Here is a 6,000-nt window from a genome sequence, read left to right on the forward strand (position 1 = left end):
TCCGGAGTGACCAGGGTGAGTCAGAGGATATCGGAATGACTTCAGATGGTCATAATTTTCAATTTCATGAAGTTTGATATGCAACATGACGGGTTTCTAGCAATACCATTATTGGAACCGTTTTGGTGGTACCCTGGAACCGGTTCCGGATTGGCCACAGTTGGCCGGAACGATCCCAAACAGTCAGGGGTAGTATATAGTATACGAATGTAATGATTTACAAAAAATCCGGTTGAAAAAATTGACTAATGTGTTGATTTTATAACAAAAGCTGAAAAAATCATATTTTTCGGATGTTCCGGGTTAACGGAACCGGTGTCCACTTTTGACAAATCATCTCTACGGGAGCTTAAAGTTGAGGTTATTACCCGTCAAATGCAACTGGAAGCAACCCGCTATGTGTTATCGTTCCGGAGATACAGGTCCTCAAAGTCGGGGCCTCAAAAAGGACTTTTTCCGATTGTAGCAGGTTCCCGGTGGCCACAGTGCCCAAAACCGGTTCTGCCAGTCGGAATCGCAAAGTAGACATTCTAACCTTTCATTTGCGGCCAAGACATCCAAAATCGGTCAAGGTTCCGAATTTTGGCAGCCAAAACATTTCTGGGTCATATAGACCCGAGTACCATAAGTGTGACTTTTTTCTGGGGGCACTTCCGGTGGCCACCGGAAGTCCATTTTTGGCTCAAATGTGTGTCTTGGTAAAATGCACAAAGTCATAAAATTTCAGCTCTGTAAGTGCCAAAGGTCAAAAGTTACGATAACTTTTATCATGCTCTTGGGTCATATAGACCCGAAGACCATGCCCGGGTTAATTCTACTCTAGTTCTTATGATAAATTTCATTCCTTTCCGTTTGATAAAATATTTTGAGAAACATCTTAGCAGTTTCACACAAACATAAAATTACACGGGATTTCGCGGAAAAAGCCAAATTTCGCGGATGTCACGCTGTCCGCGAAATCGTGAAATTTCACTAACCCTACTAATCATGAATTATGCCCACATTGTATAACAAAAAACGCAAATTAGTATGAAGCACTGCTTTGAAAAAAAACAAAACATTAAAATCTCGATAATTGTGAAAATTTTAAGAACTATTCTCTAGCAAATAGAGAGAAAGAAAGATTTACTCCAACACTGATTTTACCATGTGATTCAAATTATTTTTGGAGATCATAAAATCAAATCCAGTGTTAATTTTTTGAAAAGGTCCTATAAGCTAATGTGTTTCATAAGACCTTTAAAAAAACTCTAGAAATGGGTTCCCCGAGGCTAATCTAATCGTTGAAATTACAATTCATTTTATTCTCGGCCAGGAAATAATAGCTCATATTTTGGAAATAGATGAAATCTAAAAAAATTTTTAGAGACTAAGCGGCTCCATTGAACCAAATGTTCTTAGAATAAAGGCGCCTAGTTTTTAGAATGATTTTAAAGCATTTATAACCAAATAAAATGTGACCAAATAGGTTTGATAAAAATTAATTCTGTCGATAAAATCAGCTTTTTTAAACCCAATTGAAGTATCCCATGAGCAAAACCACCAAATACAAAAATATTCTTTCAAATTGTTTAATTAATGTTTTAATTTTAATCTTGTCAACAAATTAAATCGTCAACAGAGGTCAACCCTGACTTAGTCATCCACCCAGTTTAAGTAACCACACGAACACGCACTATTGCACCCTTGGGAGGGGAACGGAACAGGGTACAAATCAGCAAACCACCGCACAAACCCTAAATGATACACTGTACTACCAGCTCGAGATATACTTCGGATCGGTTCCTGCCGGCGCGGTCGGCCAGGGTTGTTGCATAACCGATGCAGTTTGGCGTGTGTATCCCCTCGGGGACTCGGGGTCTCTGGCTGCTGCTGATGGACAAGACTCTTTAATTAAAAACGAGGTGGGGGTGAAAACGTATGTTTCTGCCAGAGCAGCACTGGGGACTGCAAAATCTGTTATGGTTACGTGTTTCGCCATGTTTTACTGGGCCGGGCGTCCTGACATCCATTCGACCAGGACGGAGGTGCGTTTGGACCCGAGTTTGGGTCCTGTGATAATAGAATTAATTAAAATCACTTTACTCTCGACGGCAATTGCACCAGGGTGCAGCCACGTGTGCGGCGCCATACCTTGTGGGCATTTCGTATCAAAATGTTTCATCTAGTTAAGGGGGGTGACCTCTGTGGAGGCCAGAACGAGCACATTATTGCTCTGGCCGGGATCCCTTCGCAGGGACGTGATTTAGCATGTGCGATGATTATTGTCTACCTGGCAGGTCAATTCGGTTCCATCGTTCCGCAGAAGAGGCCTCAGGACGACGATGACGACGACGAATTCAATAAATCCTGACCAAGGAGGGAGTTCAGCATGCACCGGCTGTTGGGCACACGGAACATGCGTTGAATGCTGGGACGTCCTATTAGTAACTGGTCCAATCCAGACCGGTTCAGCCAACCGGCAATATGGAAGCTTAATTTTGAGCTGATTCCATAATGAATGATCGATCACGTTACACGTGGGTTTGGGGCCATGGCAACTTTGTTGCTTAAATTAAATTCACAGGGATGGAAATATTTCGAGAAATTTAATATGCTTGCAAGCTTTTGCTGTTGATGTTTGGGAAATGCAAATTTGAAACAGAACTTCTTCAAATATGGCGTGCACTAGGACAACTCCGTTGAGTCTCAACAGTAATCTGAACGATATTAAACATTCAGAATCATTTGCATCAACTGTTCAAATCCTACCAAAAGTCGAGTTTTACAGAAGATTATGAAGCAGCAGTACCTCTTTGTCTTGATACCAGCATCCGATTTGTACCGACGACTTTCACTAACAGCGCAGTATGTGTTCTTAGCAACTATTTGCCCAACGGTTTACTTTATATACACCCCCTTCCCACCTCAAAAACCCCAAGATCTGCTTTCCGCAATGCACAATTTTCTTCTGCGAGAGGTATCATCATCTCCTTGAGGCGTTCCTCCAGCTCAAGAAGATTATGTCATAAAAGCAATGTCTAGGAAGTGAGAAAACAAATGAAGCTTTCGTCTTAAGTCCATCAGTCTAGATTTGCATCTGTTTATTTATTCAGACACTTCTGGTGGTGGTGGGGTGGAGTTGGTCCTGTTTCGGCAGGGTCTATCCAAAATTTCCTTCGCCAAGAATGTGTTACTCTATGCTAGGCGGATACACACCAGTGATCACACAAATAGGGGAGATTTGGGAGACTGAGAAATTATTCAGCTAAACTACCATGCGTCTCCTCTGCAATCTCAAAAGTTTAATGGAGACGCATGGTGGTTCAATTTTTGAGTGATTTCAAAATATATTTAAAAAAAAACACAGCATCCCCTACTTGCACTGCATCATAAGCATGGTTGGTTAGTTGGCGTTGTCCTTGCTTTGGCCAAACCAAACGAAAGGGGGGGATAACAACTGCCATGGTTGATGGTGGGTTATCTTTTCCGTTAGAGCAGAGGTGGTAGTGCCATCAATCACAACCGTAACACGAGGTACACACAGACAAACTCAAACGCAAACGGACGAACGGACAGAAAGACAAACATACAGCTGAAGGAAGATTTGCCCAAGACACGCACTTGCTCCGTTTCGTACGGTTTGTATTTGTGTGGGAGGGTTTGTGTGTGTTTCTCTCTACATGGAAATGGCAGGATAAATAATGTCGATGGCAAACAACAACATCAACAACAACAACAACAACGGTAAGTGAACCGTAAAATAGATAAAGGAAATAAATATTCATGCCTGATTATCATATAAATTCATAAATTCATCAAAACAGATTCTGCATTCCGTCCGGTCATCATCACGGTACAAATGAATGGGATATCATGATGGGAGATTGAGACAAACAAGTCCCTTGCATCCGGCCCCTCGCCAACCCACACCAAGCGAGAAGGATGTTGATGATGATGAGGGGGGAGTGCCAGCCATGAGGCGAAATTCCTTAATCATTATGCTGCTTCCTGCATTGCGTATGTTTTTTGGTTTTATTTTTTCAAATGTACCTTGAATTTAGTCTTTTCAATGAACTAAGGCTGTTTGGTTATTTGATGAAGATATTTCTTTTTTGTAAAATCCTGCCAAAATTTCAAGTATTATGAATATTTTTGTTTTGAAATGCAATTGGGGAGATTTCCGGAGATTCTCAAATATTGTTGAATTTTCTTGAGCAGTTTCTTACAAATAAGAAATAACAGTGATTTACTGAATTTCGGAAAAATCATTGTTTGCATAATTCCCGAAAGAAATGATTTTGTGATTTTACTACTATTTTTTTAGAGTGATATCTTGGCACCCGGTAATGGAGTGAACTTTTATAGAAAAACGCTCTTCTGGTTTCAAAATTTACATAATGTGGGGCAAAAGAAAAACTAAAAGTGTTATTAAACAACTGGTGTTGTTTTCTGTTACATTAAACAGGACAACAGGAACAACAATAAAATATTTATAAAATATAATTTTATAAAATTGACTTGAAAATATTCTTTGGAAATTCATAATTCATTTTATCAAAACCAATATTTCAATGCTTTTTTTTGTTAAGCAAATCGTCGCCGTCGTGCTAACTTGTCGTACGTGCATTTTGGGTCAAATTGAGTTAAGAACGCCATTTTTTGTAGCTCACAATGCCTCACCTTTTGACCTTCACAGATTCACAAAATTCGATTTCAATCCTGAGATATTCAACGAAATCCGGAAAAACTCCGTGCATTTTTGTAGTTTCAATGTTGTCGTGCCATCTTGTCACTCCCTGAAAATTGATGTAAGTGCGACTACTGGCCAAAGGTATTTCAGGTCAGAACGCGTTTGACGCACGTACAAGTGAGACTACCGTAAACGTTTGTAATTATAACTCGGGACTCCAGCAACCACCTTCAACCAAACTTCGGGACAATGCACATAATGGTCAGCCAAACAAAACGTGTTTGTTATTGTTTACATTGCGTGCTTTCGTTTTTGTTTTTTCAAGGTCAAACATTGAAACGCGTTTTTCTCGGAACGTCGAAATGGCGGGTGCGACAAGATAGCACGACGACGTCGAAATGCAAGAAAAGCATCTACAGACTCTCTGGTTGTCGATTTTCTCGATGATTTTTTCAGTTCTTGCAGTTGCTGCAAAAATCGCTTTCGGTTGTCAATAATTTGTCTTCCTCATGGCTTGCATAAAAAGATTTTTGACATTTGATTTTGTTTTTGTTTGCTGGATGTTGACTATATTTTAAACATGTGGTTGATTTATTTTTACCGTTCGTTTGATAAATTTTAGTAATATAAAATTTTTTTTTTTGTTTTTTTTGTTTATAATTGACTATCAAATGGATCAAATGGATCCCCATATTTGTTTTAAATTCAACTCAACTACTATTGAGAGCATATAAAAAATAAATCATAATTAATAATTTATTCTCAGTGTCAAAAATTTGGCTAAAATTAATAAATGCGAAAAAAGCTATCACAGTGATTTTTTTCTCTTTTTCGTCATTTTACCATTTTTGCGCGTGGCGCGTCAGTTTTTATTTTTTTTAAATCATATCTCTGGAGCGTAATTTTCCGAGGAATCCGCTAAAACTATTTTCAGACATAGGCTCTTTGGTCCTATGTCCGGTCAAAACGCCATTTAATGTTTTCATTCGACATTTTCAAATGTTGGCTATTTTTTCGGATCTTTATTTTTTTACTTTAAAACTATTTTTTTTTACTTTAAAACTGATTATTTACCTTCGTTTGCGTCCGAGACAGCTCAAATCGGTTGAAATGGCACGGAGTTATGATTTTTTGAAAAAGTGGGTTATGTGCGAAAATTGACGAAAATACCTGTTTTTTTATTTTGACCAAGGAACCACCAGAAATTTTTTAATCCCGATCGGAGAACTTTTATTCGGCTTAGTATGCTCTTTTTAAATGGAATTGCTGAGATCCAAAAATTAATCGATTTCAGATAATATTGATCTGAGTTATTTTTTGAAAAATGG

The sequence above is a fragment of the Culex quinquefasciatus genome, chromosome 3 (genome assembly GCF_015732765.1).
Source record: "Culex quinquefasciatus strain JHB chromosome 3, VPISU_Cqui_1.0_pri_paternal, whole genome shotgun sequence".
In the NCBI taxonomy this organism is placed as follows: Eukaryota; Metazoa; Arthropoda; class Insecta; order Diptera; family Culicidae; genus Culex; species Culex quinquefasciatus.